Source organism: Lepidochelys olivacea (genome assembly GCF_965140295.1).
Source record: "Lepidochelys olivacea isolate rLepOli2 genome assembly, chromosome: 7".
NCBI classification, from domain to species: Eukaryota; Metazoa; Chordata; order Testudines; family Cheloniidae; genus Lepidochelys; species Lepidochelys olivacea.
This window is the reverse complement of record NC_140417.1, coordinates 68,799,466-68,817,341: the sequence shown is the minus strand read 5'-3', so window position 1 is coordinate 68,817,341 and position 17,876 is coordinate 68,799,466. Positions and strand designations below refer to the sequence as shown.

General features: G+C 43.3%; 1 protein-coding gene across 1 annotated transcript in view; it reads right to left on the bottom strand.

The window, feature by feature from the left end:
- SFTPD (surfactant protein D) overlaps window positions 1-17,101 on the bottom strand; it is a 56,186-nt gene extending 39,085 nt beyond the window's left edge. The window contains exon 1 of the mRNA XM_084634909.1: window positions 16,789-17,101. The gene's annotated coding sequence lies outside the window, so the exon portion shown is untranslated. The remainder of the gene's footprint in view (window positions 1-16,788) is intronic.
- Window positions 17,102-17,876: the final 775 nt, after the last annotated feature.

Sequence of the window (17,876 nt, the reverse complement as noted above, 5' to 3'; positions counted from 1 at the left end):
GCAAACCGGCTCGAGCCCCCACCCAGTGACCTGGGACCAATATATACCACCCCCGCTGGGCGCCTCCAAGAGGCAATACTTCCCCTCTCGCAAGCACATAGTCTGAGTGTAGCAAAAGTCTTTTAATAACAGAGAGAAACAATGTGGCATTATGTTGGGGAAACACCACCAACAGGATTCATAACACAACCCATGAGCAAAAACAACCCCACCCCAGGCAAATTGGGGCATGCCCTTTTCCCTTTGGTTCTTGAGTCCAGCAACCCCAAATCACCCAAAGTCCCAAAAGTCCAATGCCCCAAAAGTCTCTGTCCCTGGTCAGGGCAGCCCCAGAGTTCGAAAGTTTATCGGCAGAGCTTTACCTCCCAATCTGGGTGGAAATGGGACAGGGGTAAGAGGCACCTTACGTGATCTGAAGCTGACCGCCCCATAGCTCCATAGCGGCGCTCCGCTCCGCCAGCCGCCCCACGAACTCCTTCGCTCAGCTGCGCTCCGCTCCGCCAGCCGCCCCACGAACTCCTTCACTCAGCTGCGCTCCGCCAGCGGCCCCACAAACTCCTTCGCTCAGCTGCGCTCCGCTAGCGCCAGCCGCCCCACGAACTCCTTCACTCAGCTGCGCTCCGCTCCGCCAGCCGCCCCACGAACTCCTTCACTCAGCTCCACGGCCCACAAGCAGCTCCTGCCATCCACACACTGCTCCGCGTCGAACTGCTTCACCAGCCGTCCCGCAAATTGCTCCACAATATATCTTCAGGCTCCCCCACTACTTAACACAACACTCAGTGATTTCAGCTCTTAGGTGAATTCAGCTTATAGTAGGGGAGCCCCAGTGCTGGTGCACTGTCAGCCCAAAGTGAGCTCAGCAGCCTATAACTAGACTTCTAATGAAATCAAAATTAGCTCTGATATTCCACAGTGGAGAGAGGAGGAAGTGCAATCAGCATGTAAGGCCCTCACCAAGGGGCCCATGCCACCAAGTATTAATACTTATCCCCAGCCTCTCTCCATTCACACAGTTTTGGAACCCATGACCCTTGCCTAGCGAGTGCTACTTAGTTGATGGTGAATCCCTCCATCATAACAAAAGGCCACGTACAGTTCCAAGCACAGTTCCCATAATCAGGGTAATAGCAATTTATTCTTCCTGCCCCAATAACAGAGACACTGGGGATCCCACAGCAGCCAAAGTGACCATTTGGGCAGCTATGGTCTCATTCTAGGCGTGGTGGGTGTGCCTATGCAAATGAGATCGGCCCCTGAAGTTCTTTTCCACAACTTGCCACACCTCACCACCAGATGTCAGGGTGGAGCTCATCCTGACACTGCTTACACATGTTATGAATCTGAATTTCTGTTCCATGGGAAATTCCAAAATTCTACCAAAAAAAGTGTTCTGTGTCAGAATGAAATGCAGAATATTCTAAATTTCCCACAGCAGGGAAAAATACTTTTTAAAATGTTTTGGAAATCATTGAAACCTTTCATTAGAAAAAATCTGAAATAAAATTGAGGCCAGGAGCCCAAGCTCAGGGCAGAGAAACTCTGGGGGGGGTCAGAGCTGAGCTGGGAGCCTTGGCGCGTGGAAGCCTGATAGCCTCCATGTTTCCAGATGGTCGGCAGGAAGCCTGGAAGCCCTGAGAGCCCCTTCTCAAGCATTTTCTGATGAAAACCTGTTTCGTCACAACATTCCCACCAGCTCCACTCAACTCTTGTATTCTTTTGCCTTCTAATGATGCAAAGCTGGAGCTGGAAGTTGCTGGAATCCTCATTACATTTGTTTTTTTGTAAGTGTTTTTCCATAAGCAAAACAATGCACTTTTTAAAATCTCTTGCAGAGGTACAACCAGCAGTCCCATTCATAAGGCACAGTATATGCAGGGTATAATTTCTGCCTCATTGTAAGAAAATGCCTCCAATGTGTTTTGAGGTAGAAACCATAAGCTAAAGCCAACCGTTACACAACTAATTTCATGTAAAATGAAGGAGTAGTTTCCATTCCAAGCATATTGAAAGATTCAATCAAGTAAGCTTGCCAAGAACATGAAAACTTTCCCAGAACTGTCAGTAACCAAAGACTAAATCTATGCAAAAAGCAAAGCAAACTGTATAAAGGGAGGAATTCTGCTCCTGAGAGAGTTGAAAATCTAATTTTAAATGCTTCAAGATAACGTTCTTTTGGCATGAAAATGGAATTGGAAAATACCCCCTTTGCTGGGAATAACACTATCATTGCAGGTCAGAAGGAAAGTATAATATAAAGCAATTAAATTTCCCTGGCAAGGTATGTCTGTCAGGAGTTGCTTTTGCGGATACAGAGGCATCCAAAACAATGTTTTCACACTACGGACCTCACCGTCAGAAGTGAAAGTGAGTTTGTGAAGGTTTAAAAAAATAAAAATCAAGGCATATAAATGGATCTTTCATTGAGTCATCATAAGGCTAGGTTTTGACAGAGATTAATTATCCTGACATATGACAAGATGTTCCCCTTGTAAATAAATGTTCACACTCAAAATCTAGGGCCCACTTCTCCTCCCATCAAAATGATTAAGTTTTGTCATTGATTTAAATGAGAGGTGATAAATAAAATTTATCACAAGTGTTCACTTTATAATGTGGCTAAGTTGTCATACATCTGTGACTACCTCACCTGTAGTCTACCCAACTCTAATAGTTGTCCATCTCTAAAAGGATAATTAGTGAGGTAAGAAAGAGATCTTGGAGTCATCATGGATAGTTCTCTGAAAACATCTGCTCAATGCACAGTAAAATCAAGAATGGTGTGGAGAAAGTGAATAGGGAATTGTTATTTACCTCATCACATAACACAAGAACCAGGGGCCCCCCAATGAACTTAATAGGCAGCAGGTTTAAAACAAACATAAGGAAGTATTTCTGCACCTAACACACAGCCAACCTGTGGAACTTATTGCCAGGGGATATTGTGAAGGCCAGAAGCATAACTGGGTTCAAAAAAGAATTAGGTAAGTTCATGGAGGATAGGTCCATCAGTGACTATTGGCTTAACTGGACAGGGATGCAACACCATGCTCTGGGGTGTACCTAACCTCTGACTGCCAGAGGCTGGGACTGGATGACAGGATGGCTCACTAGATAATTGCCCTGTTCTGTTCATTCCCTACGAAGCATCTGGCACCAGCCACTGTTGGAAGAGAGGATACTGGGCACATAGACCACTGGTCTGGCCCAGTAGGGCCATTCTTATAACTATTTCTATAGATTCCAAGCCCCTATCTTTAAACAGCTTAATTGCATGTGTCTCCAAATGATAAGCCACAAAAAACCCCTTGCCAGATAAAAATCCCCCACCGACCGCAAAGTAAACAAACAACAAAACACAGAAAAGAGACAATCCCTGCCCCGGCAGATGAACAATCTAAAGAAATGTAGAGTTAAGTTAAGAAATCAGCCTTAACTCTAACCATTTTTGCTTATCTCTTAGAAAAGTGGTTTCCCTTGATATTGTTAGAGTGCCAATCACCTTAGTGTCAGCTTATCTCCCAAAAGGACAAAGTGTGCACAGAGATATACTTTTCTCCCCGCTCCAGTTAACAAGGGATGTACTGTTTCCCCCTACTTCTTTCCCCCCCTTACACGGTTGCTTTTTTAATGTAAGAAGCAGTAATTCAGAATGAAGATAACTAAGCATCTAATGTGAATGCTTCTGAAGCACAATAAATATTTTATAAGGAACTCACTGAGGTAACTTTAGCCTTTTTAAGCAAAAAGATAAGGGATAATTTGGGCAGGAAACTGTCTTTTATTAACCCCTCAAAGAAAATCCATCGAATACCCTCATCCCCGTCAGCCAATAGCTCTAAACTGGAGACGAACAGTGAACACGGTCAGTGGCTCCTCACGTGTCCCTTTCTCCCTCAATGCTGAACAAATGATTACAAGACCACAGAGATGCTGTCAAAGACAACAAGAGCCTTGGAGGCTGATTAGAAGAATCTTCTTTGTTCCCCCAGGGAGACCTATGAGTAATCTCTGCCAAAATAATTCACTGATGTTGGCTACCAAAGCAATAACAAAGCCAACCGCTTCTGTGCTAGGTATGTGTAACACAGGGGCCCATATGTGGTTCATTGCTCTATGTCAGCAACTCTTTTCAGGCCTGACAGGCTCACTGCACTTCACACACTGGTGTCATGATATTTCTTTAAAAGGTGACATAATATATTGTTTAAAATCTAACAAACTACTGGTCATTAACGTCACTGTGAAATGTTTGTAACAACTCTGTAGTTGAAATTACAGATTCTCTCTGTCCTGGAGACTGCAAACACATAAAGTAAACAGACAGGTTTCTTGTATATAAAAAGGAAAGAAAATATGGTGGCAGATGCCTTGTCCAAGAAAGAGGGCTCTGACCTGGGTCACCCAATGCTCTCGCTCCTGAAGCAAAAGGGGAGAGTACCTTTTTTAGGAATTGCAGTTCAGACAAGTGATGGGTTGTGTCACCATCTGCACTGTAACCCTGGGGCCTCACAATACCTTGCTATTGCTGCTCTCAATCAGCCTACCAGCGTGCAGGTCACACCCTGAGTGTCTGTGTGCTGGACAGCCCTTGTCCAGCAGCTCTGACCCCAACAGACTGTCTACAGCTCCACAGCCCTACCCTGGCTTCCACCAGACTTGGTTACAACCAGCAAGAGGATCATTTCATACTCCCAGTCCCAAATTTCCCCCAAACTGTGCGACTGTGGTGCCTGGCTAGACAACACTGAGAATGCCAACTCAGGGCAGACAGCAAGCATTGGGGCAGACAATTCCCAAGATTGGTGATTTATTTTATAGTTAGATTCAGCAAACTAGTAACAACTTCGGTAATACCACACTGGTTAACCAGAAGTCAAATACGATCCCCCTTAGGCAATCCTGTCTTTGGCTCCCACGCAGACATCCAAGTCTACTATAGTGAGGGGTTATTGAAATCCTTATTCACCACACTTGAATGCAAGAAGACTAGACACATTGCCCATCAGGTCAATGAATATTTCAGATCTCACACAAATGCATGTTTTCAGCCAATCCTTAGTAACTAAATCTCAGTTTCATAGCAGAGACGGGGAGTCTACTGATTTTTAAAAGTCTTTCTGGAATCAATTTAAAAGGTTATAGTCCAGTAGAATTTGTTCAAATTCTTCCATGAGAACTTCTGGGTAAATCCAGAGTAAACCTAGAGACCTCAGTCTTGTGGCTTAGAGCTTTCCTGTCACAGTTTAAGCAGATCTGTGATAAAAAGGATCAGGCCTGAAGTTTCTTTTATGAAGCAAACGGGGTGCTGACAGATAATTCCACCACATGGGCTTTGATGAAAGTGAGCTGACAGTTTGAGCTCTATTTAATGGATCCGTTCTCAGACAAAACATTAAGCAATAGACATTCAGATTAGTAAAACAGTTCATTATATCAAATAATTAAGCTGAAGACAATGTAAGTAATATTATTTGCTGCAGTATCTTACATGTTTGATCTTTGAGTCAACAGAATACAGAATGAAGAATTAAAAGACAGGAACAGGATTTTAGCATCTATAAGATAAACAGATCACATTATTAAACTTCTAACAAGATATAAGTAAACATAGATAAAATACACTTAGCATCTACTCTTAATTCTCTAACACTACAGGCAAACGTTAAAGATTCAAGTCTAGCTAAATGGCTTTGATAACTATATACAAGGAATGGCCCTGTTTACCATTTCAGTGCCTCCTGTTAAGTTGTTATGGGTCATTCACCAGCTTCCCAGTTTGTCAGTGTCACAGTTGGGACCACCCAGCAAGTAATAACCAAGATTGGTGGAAAAGGGTTGCCAGGCATCCCAGCTTTTGGCCAGAACACCCAGTCGAAAAGGGACCCTGGAGGCTCCAGTCGGCACCACCGACCGGGCTGCTAAAAGTCTGGTCAGCAGTGCAGCACAGGGCCAAGGACTAAAGCAGGCTCCCTGCCTACCCTAGCTCCATGAAGCTCCTGGAAGTGGATGCCAGGTCCTTGCAACCCTAGGTGCATGGGTGGCCAGGGAAGCTCTGTGCGCTGTCCCCACCCTCAGTGCTGGCTCTCCAGCTCCCATTTGGCTGGAAACCACAACCAGTGGTGGCTGTGGGGGTGGTGCCTGCAGGCACAAAGACTGCATGTGTAGCCTCCCTGGCCACCCATTTGCCTAGGAGCTGCAGGGACCTGGTAGCCATTTCCTGGGAGCCGTGGTAAGTGCCACTGGGACCCTGCACCCCCCTCCCATGCCCCAACCCCCCCTGAACCCGTAATTTCTGGCTCCACCCAGACCCCGCACCCCCAGCCCATACCCTCCCCCCCATACTCCAACCCTCTGCCCCAGCCCGGAGCCCCCTCCTGCAACCCAAATCCCTCATCCCTGGCCCCACCCCAGAGCACACGCCCCCAGCCAGAGCCCTCACCTCCTCCCACACCCCAACCCCCTACCCCAGCCCGGTGAAAGTGAATGAGGATGGGAGAGAGTGAGGGGGGGGGATGGAGTGAGCAGGGACAGGGCCTCAGAGAAGGGGCGGGGCAGAGGTGTTCGGTTGTGTGCCATTAGAAAGTTGGTAACCCTATGGTGGAAGTCAGGGTGGGAGTGTTGTGCTGTAGGCAGGCTGCTGGAGTCAGAGTTTCTGATCCAGCGCCGCACAGCGCAGACACTTGGTGTGACTTGCATGCTTGTCCACTGCTGTCCAGGTTGTGAGCCACAGCAGCAGGACATTTGAGGCACCAAGGGTACGGGGCAGGTGGTGACAAAACCCTCACTGGTCTGGATTGCACCCCAGAACATGAAAGTATGCACTGCTTTAGTTGGGCTACTGCCTGTTCCATCTGCTGCACTCCCTGTAGCTAATCGTATGGATTTCTCTTCTAAGCACCCACTACCCAGTCAGAGTCAAAAACCTTCAATCACTCCTCCCTCACCTTCAATCACCTTCAATCACTCCTCCCTCCCCCCTATGCTTTGTTCGAAATGAGGAAGTGGAATCTCCTTTAAAATACACAGCTGCTGCTGCTACTGCTGAATTCTAGTACAATATAATACTTGTAAATAATGTGTGAGGTTATCTACTCAGGTGGTGATGCCTTCAGATATGTTGGTGGTTACTTGACTATCTGGTATATTTCAGTGCAGGCCTAGCCTCAGGTTCCACACCCGGGACAGAATGTACCTTGCTTAGTATTTCCATGGCTTTTTATCTTATGTGGCCTTTTATCATACGGAAAAGAGTTAAAGCAGAGTAAAACTCATCCTTCGATCTAAAGAGGTCATGCTTTTCCACTGCTGCAAGTTAAGGGAAGTCCTAGTGATACCTAGCAGCCCATTAGCTATAAAAAGTAGGCATCAGGATTCCATTTCAAGCCAAAACAGAAGAGATTAAATGAGATGCTTATCCCCCAGGTGAAATATTTTAGTACAAACTACTAGAAGCAGTGTAAGCTGCTGTTCACACATCTGATGAATACAACTTCCATCTGTGCCTCATTGAATTCTGGCAACATGCAGTATTGTTTAGCTTATTATTGCTCACTCTGCAGGGAAACTTTGTTATAGCAGGAGATGGAGGGAGCCCTCTCATATGTAGAAGAACAAATCTGTGATGAAGTCAGTCAGAACTACACATTCCAGGGGTTTGCTGATGCACAGAGCTGGTAATAAGCAGGATCTTGTGATACCTCTAGTTTGGGATATTGAGAACCAGAATACCAGTGGTATTCTAGTTTCAGGCCAGTGCATTGCCACTGATTTCAGAGATGCACTGGGGTAAAACTGACATAATACAGTGGTGAATCAGCTCCTTTCTGCATAAGTGCAGTTTAAACTCTCTTCTTGTGCTGACAGGATTAGAGATTAGTTTAGTCTGGGATCCTACTTTAAATATATTCCAAGAGATATGTAGTATGAAACAGATTATAGATCTGATAAGGAGATGAGGAATAATCAATCAGTAGCTATAAGTCTGCCTTTTGAAAATACTAGCTTTACACTGTTTGCTCTCTTAGTTCAAGGGAAATATGCTATTAAATTTGATTTAATTATTGTATGTACCACTCTAACTTTCCAGAAGAAAGCCAAGATTTTCCATTATTTAGTCAGACCCTTTTATTATGAGAGTAATCTTCAAAACAGTATGGGGTGTATTCACATAGGTATACAAGGAGTAATAGGCGTATAGTACATTGAGTTCAACCACGTACTAGTCTCAAAACTAAATCCCATAGGAGACAAGTGTGGGTAGGGGCTTAAGCATCCACCATGGTTAAAAAGCAAAGGAAGGTATGACCCTCTACCCTGGTACATCTCCATACCTGCAAGCCACACTAAAGCACTGCTCTTGCTGTTGCAACGTGTCTATGATGATCAAGAATGAGCTACAACTCTGTGTAGGTTGAAACAATTAAGACCAGCATCTACAACCCATCCTGCCTCCCCCACCCAAAGAAAAGAAGAGAAAAAAGCCTTCTATGTAGGAAGAATTATTAATATCCCACTCTATCACCGTTCTTTCTTTCCAGGCATTTAGGAGGTGGGAACTTCTCCCAGTTACTGATAGTGCAAAAAAAAAAAGTTATTTGAAGAGCCTGTGATATTAAGAATATCTTCCTTGCTCACTCATTCTTTTTAATGAGGTCTCCCAGCTGCCTGAATATATAGGTATATGTGTTTCAACTTTAAAGTAGATAAACATGATTAAGATTCAATTTCATTCCTCCTCATCACGGCCTTTGAGAAATGTCAGATATACTCAAGAATCATTTATTTAAATTTATGGGATACATAAGGAGTCATTAAAGTTGTGAATTTTTTGATGAATGCATTTTATTAACAAATGAAGGATGTAAAACAAATTGAGCTTTTCTAGGTTCTCATTTCCTCCATTATTTTAGCCACCTTTTAAAGCTACTAGAATACAGGGCTGAGCTAATAACTGAATATTTGGTTTGGCTGCAAATCTGAAGGAAACTAAAAAATAAAATGTTTCAGGTCAACCAAACATGAAAATGTTTCTAAATTTTCATCAGACTGAAATGTCAAAAACCCTTTCATTTCAATTTTAAGGTTTGTAAAAAAATATTTTAAATAAAACTGAATGAAATTCAGAAACAAAATGTCTTTCTGAAATGAAAGATCTAAATGTTTCATTTAGAAAATGCCAGAATGAACTGATTTGACATTTGTGGTTTCTTTTTCCCAACTGAAATAATCAGCAAAAATTGAACCAAATCTATATTTTTCCACAAAAAGAGAGGGTAGGCTTGCACAAAAAAATTTGCACAACTCTACCATAAAGTGTTTCTCTTCCCAAATGTTTAAGATAAAAATAGTACATTAGATTTGTCATGCATGTGCCTATTGTCTGTTTTGTCCTGCGAGAAAAATAATACATAATGAACACCAAAAAAAAAAATTAACAAAAGTATAATTTGGATAAAGAAATGATTGTGTATAATATCAACTAGATGTATGATTCTCCTTTTGGGGCTGATTCCCTATGTATCTAGAGGTTATGAGGGAAACATTTTAAATCAATTAGGTCTCTCTTTATAGCTACTTGTCTGAATTAAGTCAATACCCAATTGTTGATGATGATTTTACTGTTTTATTTGTACTTGTCTACTTCTCTTTTCAGAAACAAAATGGCGAAGAGATCATGTGTAAAATCTATCTACATAGATTTCTGCATTACATATATGCAAGTTTGCATATATACTGCCTTAGGGCTCATTTCTGGCTTTGCCACAATCCTTGCAGAAGCAGTGGTGTGTTGCTGGGTTCGCCCAGGAATAGACCCGGCGGGGACTAGATTGTGACTCTCAATCTGGTTCCCAGTTCTCCCCAGGGACCGGGGGAAGTAATCTCCAGCCGCTCTCTGCCTGGCAGAAACTGATTCCCTTCTGGTGCCAGCTCAAGTGCACCAACTGGGACACAGAGGCTGGTTGGGGGGTGTGGGAGGCGGAAGGCCAAGTTTCCACCCAGTCCCTATCCACCTATGCAGGAGGGGAAATAGTTGCTTCACCAAGGCTACTCTCTCCCATTCCCCAGCACTGCTACGCACCAGCAAAGGGCAGTAAGAGGGCACCTTAAACCTCCTTACATCCCTGCATGGGCATACAGGACAAGTTAGCATCTTACCTTTAAAAACTGGTGTAAAAGAAGGCTCTTGACCTTCATACAGTAAGGCAGAGCATTTTAATATGTTTTGCATTATCTGCAGTGATATTTTAATTGGTATGATCCTTTGTCATTTTTTATTATCAGAGATTTTCTTAAAATATCTGAAGTCAAATGGGTAGCTGGTAGGCAGGGAGGAGAATCTGATCTCTACCATTCTCCATTAACTATGTATCCTCAATATAAACAAATATCCATCTGCCTGTGGATAGGCAGGGTAGGTAACATCAACTGCTTTATTATCAGCACCTTTCTCATGTTTTGTCACAATGCTTTGAGGTGTTTTGACTCAATTGCCAGAGCTCTGGTTTATGTCATGTCCTTTTGTATGGTATCTTTCAGCATGAAAAATCACAGTAATTGACATAGCAGTTACCCTTTGGATATGAAAAATCATGCAACAGCATGAGAAATACTGAAAATGTGTTTGAAGAGATTTGAAGTGATGATCCGACACTTGTCAAAGCAGCCCCGCTCTGGCAGCGAGCTCTTGGAGAAGTCTGCCCCCCCCCCCCCCCCGGTGGTGCTCACGGGAGTAACAGTCAGGGGACTGGTTTATTCATAGATTCATAGATATTTAGGTCAGAAGGGACCATTATAATCATCTAGTCTGACCTCCTGCACAACGCAGGCCACATAATTTCACCCACCACTCCTACAAAAAAAACCCCTCACACCTATATCTGTGCTATTGAAGTCCTCAAATCGTAGTTTAAAGACTTCAAGGAGCAGAGAATCCTCCAGCAAGTGACCCGTGCCCCATGCTGCAGAGGAAGGCGAAAAACCTCCAGGGCCTCTTCCAATCTGCCCTGGAGGAAAATTCCTTCCCGACCCCAAATATTGCGATCAGCTAAACCCCTGAGCATATGAGCAAAATTCATCAGCCAGATACTACAGAAAATTCTTTCCTGGGTAACTCGGATCTCACCCCATCTAATAGCCCATCACAGGCAATTGGGCCTATTGACCATTAATATTTAATTACCAAAACCATGTTATCCCATCATACCATCTCCTCCATAAACTTATCGAGTTTAATCTTAAAGTCAGATAGATCTTTTGCCCCCACTGCTTTCCTTGGAAGGCTATTCCAAAACTTCACTCCTCTGATGGTTAAAAACCTTCGTCTCATGGTCGCTCTCGTAGTCCTGAGACGCCCCCGGTGCCTGGTGCTTTCTCTCAGCCCAGGGCTCCTTCCTGGTGCTGTGCAGGTAGCTGAAGAGCTCCCGCTGGCTCGGGCCCTTCCGGAGCAGGCCATCTGGCTGCCGGAACCCCTGCAAATCCCCACCACCGCCCTTGGCTCCATAGGTGTCACCTCTACGTAGAGGCCTACCACCAGACCTACACACCAGGAATGTCACTACAAGATACTTTGCAAATACAAACCACTCCACAGTTTTACCAACCTCAAACATTCAAAAACCATGAGTCAAGCCCCCTAAAATTGTGAGGTTGGCTCAAAAATCATTAGAATTTTTTTTAAATAATAAAGGTTGGGTTCTTTGTAATTGTCTCCTGGTTTTTGAAACTCTATGATACACTCGGGTCACGTTTTCAAGCTTTAACCTGAAAGGACCAGGACTAGAAATTTTCTTTTTTAAAAATGAAATCCCTGTGTCCTCATGTAATTGCCTGTGTCCAGGAGCTGGGGCTTTAAGTCAAACAGCAAACATCATGAAAAACTAGATAAAATTGTGAGTGTGGGCAATACTGCATTCATTGGCCTAGGGTTTACACTGTGTCTCTAAAACAGAGAAGATGAAGAAAAAAATAAATAAAAACAGCCCCCTTCCCACAAATACTTTTTCTCTCTTTCTTTCTATGCCTATTTGGTACAACAAAGAAAAGATAAGATCATGAGGTGTCAAACATGCAACAGCTGTTTATCATACCCTTAAGGAGAAATTCTGAAAACCAAAACGATGAAGGCCAGAATCTGACAACAATTAAACTAGTGTAAATCTGGAGTAACACTGATGTAACAGAGCAGAATATGACCCAAAGATATGCTTTAAAACATTGGTTTTGATGTATTTCTTAATTTAATCCATTATATTTAGAGGTAAAAAGACAAAGTTCAGGCTTCAAACTGTCTTCAGAATTTTTGGGCTACAGCAGAGTAAATATACTAACTTTAATGGAATTACTGAAGATGTAGACTGCGGTGACAAAGCAGAATCTGGCTCAGATTTGAAGAGGCTGGTAGGGGAGGGGATTGTAGCATTGTAGACAGTAGAATGACATTATACCTCTAAGCACACATTCCATTACATCCTTCCCAAGCCAGATATGGAACACGGTTTGAAAACTAGTTTTCCACTCCTCTCTGTCATTTGTTGCTGTTTCCATCTGCTCTCTCAGATCAACTGTTCTGCCCATCCTGCTAAGGGCTCTTATTAAGATTTCTCTTGGACACCTTCTTTTTCTCAAACAAGTTGGTTTCCACTTGACAGCTTCATGGGGCAGTCTGTGTGTTGGCAGCCGGAGTACATGCCCCAAATACGTCCAGTGCTTCCATAAGATATTGGTGGAGACTAGCTGCTAGTTGGTGATTTCTCAGATCTCTTTGTGGGTGAAGAAGTCTTTCCATCCAATGCCCAGAATCTTTCACAGGCATTTATTTTCAAAGGCATCTAGTTTTCTGTCTAAGGGTTTGGTAGATCTCCAACTCTCACACCCGTATGTTAATGCAGATTTCATTTCAGCTGAAAATTCTCAATTTTGTTCTGGGGCTGTATAACTTTGATTTCCAGATGTTGTTGAATTTAATTAATGCTGTGGATGCCTTTCCTATCCTGGATGTCACTTCCTTCTCAAGGTCTCCATTGTATAGAATGGTGCTGCCCAGGTAGATGAACTGTTCTACTTGATGTTTTCGCCTTCTAATGTGATGCAACTGCTTGATGGTTGGTTTCAAGAATGGTTGTTTTGACATAACAGATCTTGACCCCTGCTTGACCTGATGTTTTTGGCAGGTTGTCTGTCTATAGCTTTTTGGGGTTTTGCTTAGTAGTGCAATATCAGCAACAAAATGTACATCTTCTAGGCATTTGCCATCTACCCGTGCTATACCAGTGTTTTTGTTGCTAATAGACTTCTTCATCATCCAGTTTATAGCAATGCCAAACAGCAGCAGAGATAGAATGCAGCCCTGTTTCATGCCAGTGTCCACTTTGAACCACTCTGTTGTCTGGTTTTGAAGTGCTCTGTAAAGGTTACTCCTGGGGCAATACTGTGCCACTGTACACGTGCAGAATTCATGTCCCCTGCAGATTTCTTTGCTTCCCTGCAGAAAAAGATGGGGAAGCAAAGGAAAGCCAATAGAGCACTCACACAATCTTTGTCAGCACTGTGGGCATGTTGTTTTGGGCTCCCAGAGCAGCCAATGGAGAGATAAATCACTACGGGGGGGGAGGGGCTTGGGGATGGCTCCAGCCCTGTGCCAGGTTCAGCTGCTAGTCCTGGCTGGGGCTCTTCCCCTTCAAGGAGAGGCTGGGGCTGGGTTAGACCCATTCCCAGGAATCTCCTCCAGCTGCAGGAGGCTCTGCCCCCCACCCCCTGCTTGCTGCCCCCATTGCTCCTCAGCCACAGGGGGAGAGGTCACTGTACCAGGAGCTGCTCTTGTGTGCATCTGGACACTCCCCATACCCTGCCCCCCCTGCTGAGCTCACCCCCCCCTGCACTCTGAACCCCCTGCCAAGTCCCAACACAGAACCGGATCCCCTACGCATCCTGACCCCTCTGCTGAGCCCCCCTCTTGCATCCGGATCTGCTCTGCACCCAGAGCTCCCACCCCCGAGCTAGCTGCATCCAGATTGCCTCACACAGAACCCTTTCATGCCACACCTGGATCCCCCCACACTAAGCCCCTCTGCACTTGGATCCTGCCAGGCTGAGCCTGCCTGCTCTTACCTGGATCTGGGGCCAGGGCTGGGCATGCATGTGAGACCCTGTCCCTCCCACTTTTGGTGCACCTGGCATGGAGGGGCAGGGCCTTGTGATGTTTCTGGGTCAGGCCCCACCCTTGCACTGTATCAGGGTCGACTGCAGCTTCACTGCTGAGTCAGTGTCCCTTGGAGGAAGCGGGTTGCTGGGTGATCTCCAGCCTCCACGCAGCCAGTGGCCTGTGCTCCCCACCGCTATGTTGGAGTCTCCACATTTATTTATTGACAAATAAAATCTGCAGAATTTTGCTGAATGTATAACTTTTTGGTGCAGAATACCCTCTGGAGTAAAAGTTGAACATCTCTGTACGTGATCTTAATAATATTGACAGTTTAAGCTTGGATTCCATAGGACTGAAGAATATGCCACAAGATATGTCTGTGCAGGCTGACAAATGGCTTTTTCTTAGCACACAGCACTTATTCAGTTAAATAAAAAGAGCGTTAAGAAGCCTCTTACATTAAGTAGCTTTGATGAAAAACATATGGAAATATCTTCAGTTACTGAATTATTTTGTATATGTGTATATATATCTCTCAAATCCTATCAAAGAACTATGGGAAATTTCATTCTGGAAAGAAGACACTTTCCCTGATGTATCCTCTTAAATGTCCTTGATTTTTCATCAAGAATTCTCTTTGTACTTCCTCAAAGGACAGCTACGGAATAAAAATGCTTTCAAATAATGGCTGAGTTTTCCTTTAAAATATTTTCCCCGTTCTAAACCATTTCACTTTCTTGCTTCCAGAGACTGTCACTTCTTCCACAGACTCTATTTTTAGGCATAATTCCTAGTTTCTGCTGCAGTTTTTACAAGCTACGTGTAGATGTGTGGGCACTGACAAACACCCACACCAACACAGACACAGGGCAGGCACCTTGAAAAATACCACAATATGGTAACTGTTTATTTTTAACAGCAAATACTGTCCACATTCTACATATATATATATATATATATATATATATATATGATAACCTGTGGTGCCAGTTTCTGATGCCCTTACTCACTTTGAATACTATCATACTCTACTAAGTCAACTTTGTGGAGTAAGGTTCTACTACACCAGAGTAAGTATATCAGGACCTGGCTGTATTTTTGTGGTATTCTCCTTACCTGAGACTTCATTGTCTAAAATTTGCCTTCTTGTTGCTGCCACCTCCCCCCCACAGCACAAATTCATCAGAAAGGAATCAGGAAATTGGCACTAGCTAAAAGGGGCATTGGCATATTACGCCATATCCAAACATTTGCCTGGCTTGTTAGCCAAATTTATTTCCTTGTATTTTGGAGCTAAGGACATTTAAAGGACCAGCTTGGTCCAGGCTATTGAGGAAAGAGAGAAAACTAAAGCTGGAAAGCAAAAGATCAGCAATTATATTTACACAATTTTTGGTGTGTACCAATGCAGTAGTGGTGCCTAGATAAAGCAGGTTGGAACAGACAGTGCCTGCGTGATTTGTTAAGGTTAAGAGAATAGCCAATCTCTACATGTACTTAAAATTACTACTACTACTAATTTCAGGCTCGAAGGATCAGAACCGTGTCTAGATGGTTATGGGAGAAAGGGCGGGGGAGGTTAAAATAACAAATAGAAGACCCAGCTGCTACTCTGAAACCAGATTATGTCATGTCTTCAGGACTCTGCTCTCACTTAGTCCCATGAGAACTGAGAGTGTTATAGGACAGAGAGAGGCCATGTACTGTTACTCCAATTTACATATGTTAAGAGTCAATACCGCAGACAAATATTGACCTTGTTTCAAACCAGGACATGTATGTCCTCTTGATTTGGTTTCAGTCAGTACTGGAGAAATTTGAACTTGTGCCAATGTAATCTGAAAAACAGAACAAAATTAAACCTCTTTCTCTGCAAAGGCTAAAAGGAGAAACCAAATCCCACCTTTTGCTTGGTAGATTTCTGACTTGCCTTCATTCTTTCTGCTCTCACCACATTTTTTCTGGTCCTGAAATTCCTCTTTCTTGTCTTTCTTTCTCTAGACCTTCCTCACGCTTCCTGCTCCTTAGACTTTTTTTTCATGCACTCTTCTTCATTCTGGTCATGCTTTTTATGTTTTATATTTGTGACTTTTTTGCTACTCCCCTCCCCCTTCTCTGGGTTTCATATAATTTAGGTATTTTCAATTTGTCTCTCTTGTTTTCTCTTTATGATGAAACAAACACATACAGTTCAGGATGCATATTCAATAATGAATGAATATTTAGAAAATTCATAAATAAATGTACTGGGCAAAAGTTTCAGAAGTGCCTAATTGGCATAGAAGCCTAAGTCCAATTAAAAAAAAAGTAAATTAGGAGCCTAAATTCCACTGGAAATTTATGGGACTTAGGTGCATTTTACATTTTTACCCTGTATCATTTTTACTCACTTCCCTTCCTTCTTGCCATATATATATATATATATATATATATATATATATATATATATAGTGTCTTACTCTAGTTAGTGATAAAAGAACCAAGACAGGACCAAATTCCTATCCCTGGGGTAACTCTACAGAGGTTGGGACTGGATTACCTGACACAAATACATAAGAGGTAGCACAGGTTCCAGAGGTATTCATAATTTTAAATACAGGCACCACCCTCAAAATCTAAAAAACACCAAGTGAAGATTTACTGACCTCTAAAGCCTTCCAGGAGGGCAGATAGGAAGCTTAGGAAACACAGGTGTCTTAAGCTGCCTTTCTCTGGTTCTGTATTTTATATCTCCTCTTTCCTTGTCTTCTTCCTTCTGCAGTCCTTGCCTCTGCCCACTTCAGAGTTAGGATCAGGCTGCTAGAATTGGGAGTGGGTAGGGAAGGACGTGCTTCCCACAAAAACCTCATTCAGCACTACTTATGTCCACTAATGACAACGTGCAAGCTTCACTTTCCCCACATCACTCCATGCTCATTTCCCCCAACTCTAATCACCTCTTTCCTCTCTCATGTCATCCTTATTTTTCCTATTTCTGCACTTCATTTGCTCTATTCAATTCTTCGCTTTGTGTCTTCTGAGTTGCGCAGTTTTAATGTGGGTTGCTAAGAAGCTGCTCAGTTCCACCCAGAAGTAGCTCTCTTTCAATGATCTGTATGTATGTCACAATTTAATGCTATGAGAGCCTTCGTTGTCATGATTTATACTGCAGTAGTGTCCATAGAACCTAATCTGGATGGGCTTCCTGTAGTGCTAGGTGCTGTACAGCGAGACATAGCCTCTGCCCTGAGCTGCTTACAGTCTAATGGCTGAAAGACACTACAGCAATCTGACTCTGCTTTTCTTTTCTTGCACTCCCTTCTGTTGTTGCTTTCTCCTTACTTTATTTTCCTTTGCCCACTGGAAACATTGAGTGAATGAGCTTTTCTTGTGATATTTCATTTAGCATACAGCAAGAACAACTGATAGTTTTGCCAACAGATGTGTCTATAGCTTTGTGCCAGTATATTTGGAGTTTATCCATTATCAGCTAACCTAGAGGGTTTTCTGCAAGGATCCTGATTTTAAAGTGGATAGCTTCGCTGCCGCTAAAGAAATCTCTGGTAAGAAACAGAAGGGGGTGGAGGAACCAAGCAGTGGCTAAAACTAAGGCTCAGCATTGTAATGAGCATAGGAGTGATGCAAACAGATCAATGCTACCAAAACACCTTGCAAACAATACCCATAATAGTAGGAATGTTCAGTGGTAAAACATCATGTGGATGAGTAGAGCGTGCTGCACAAACTAATGATC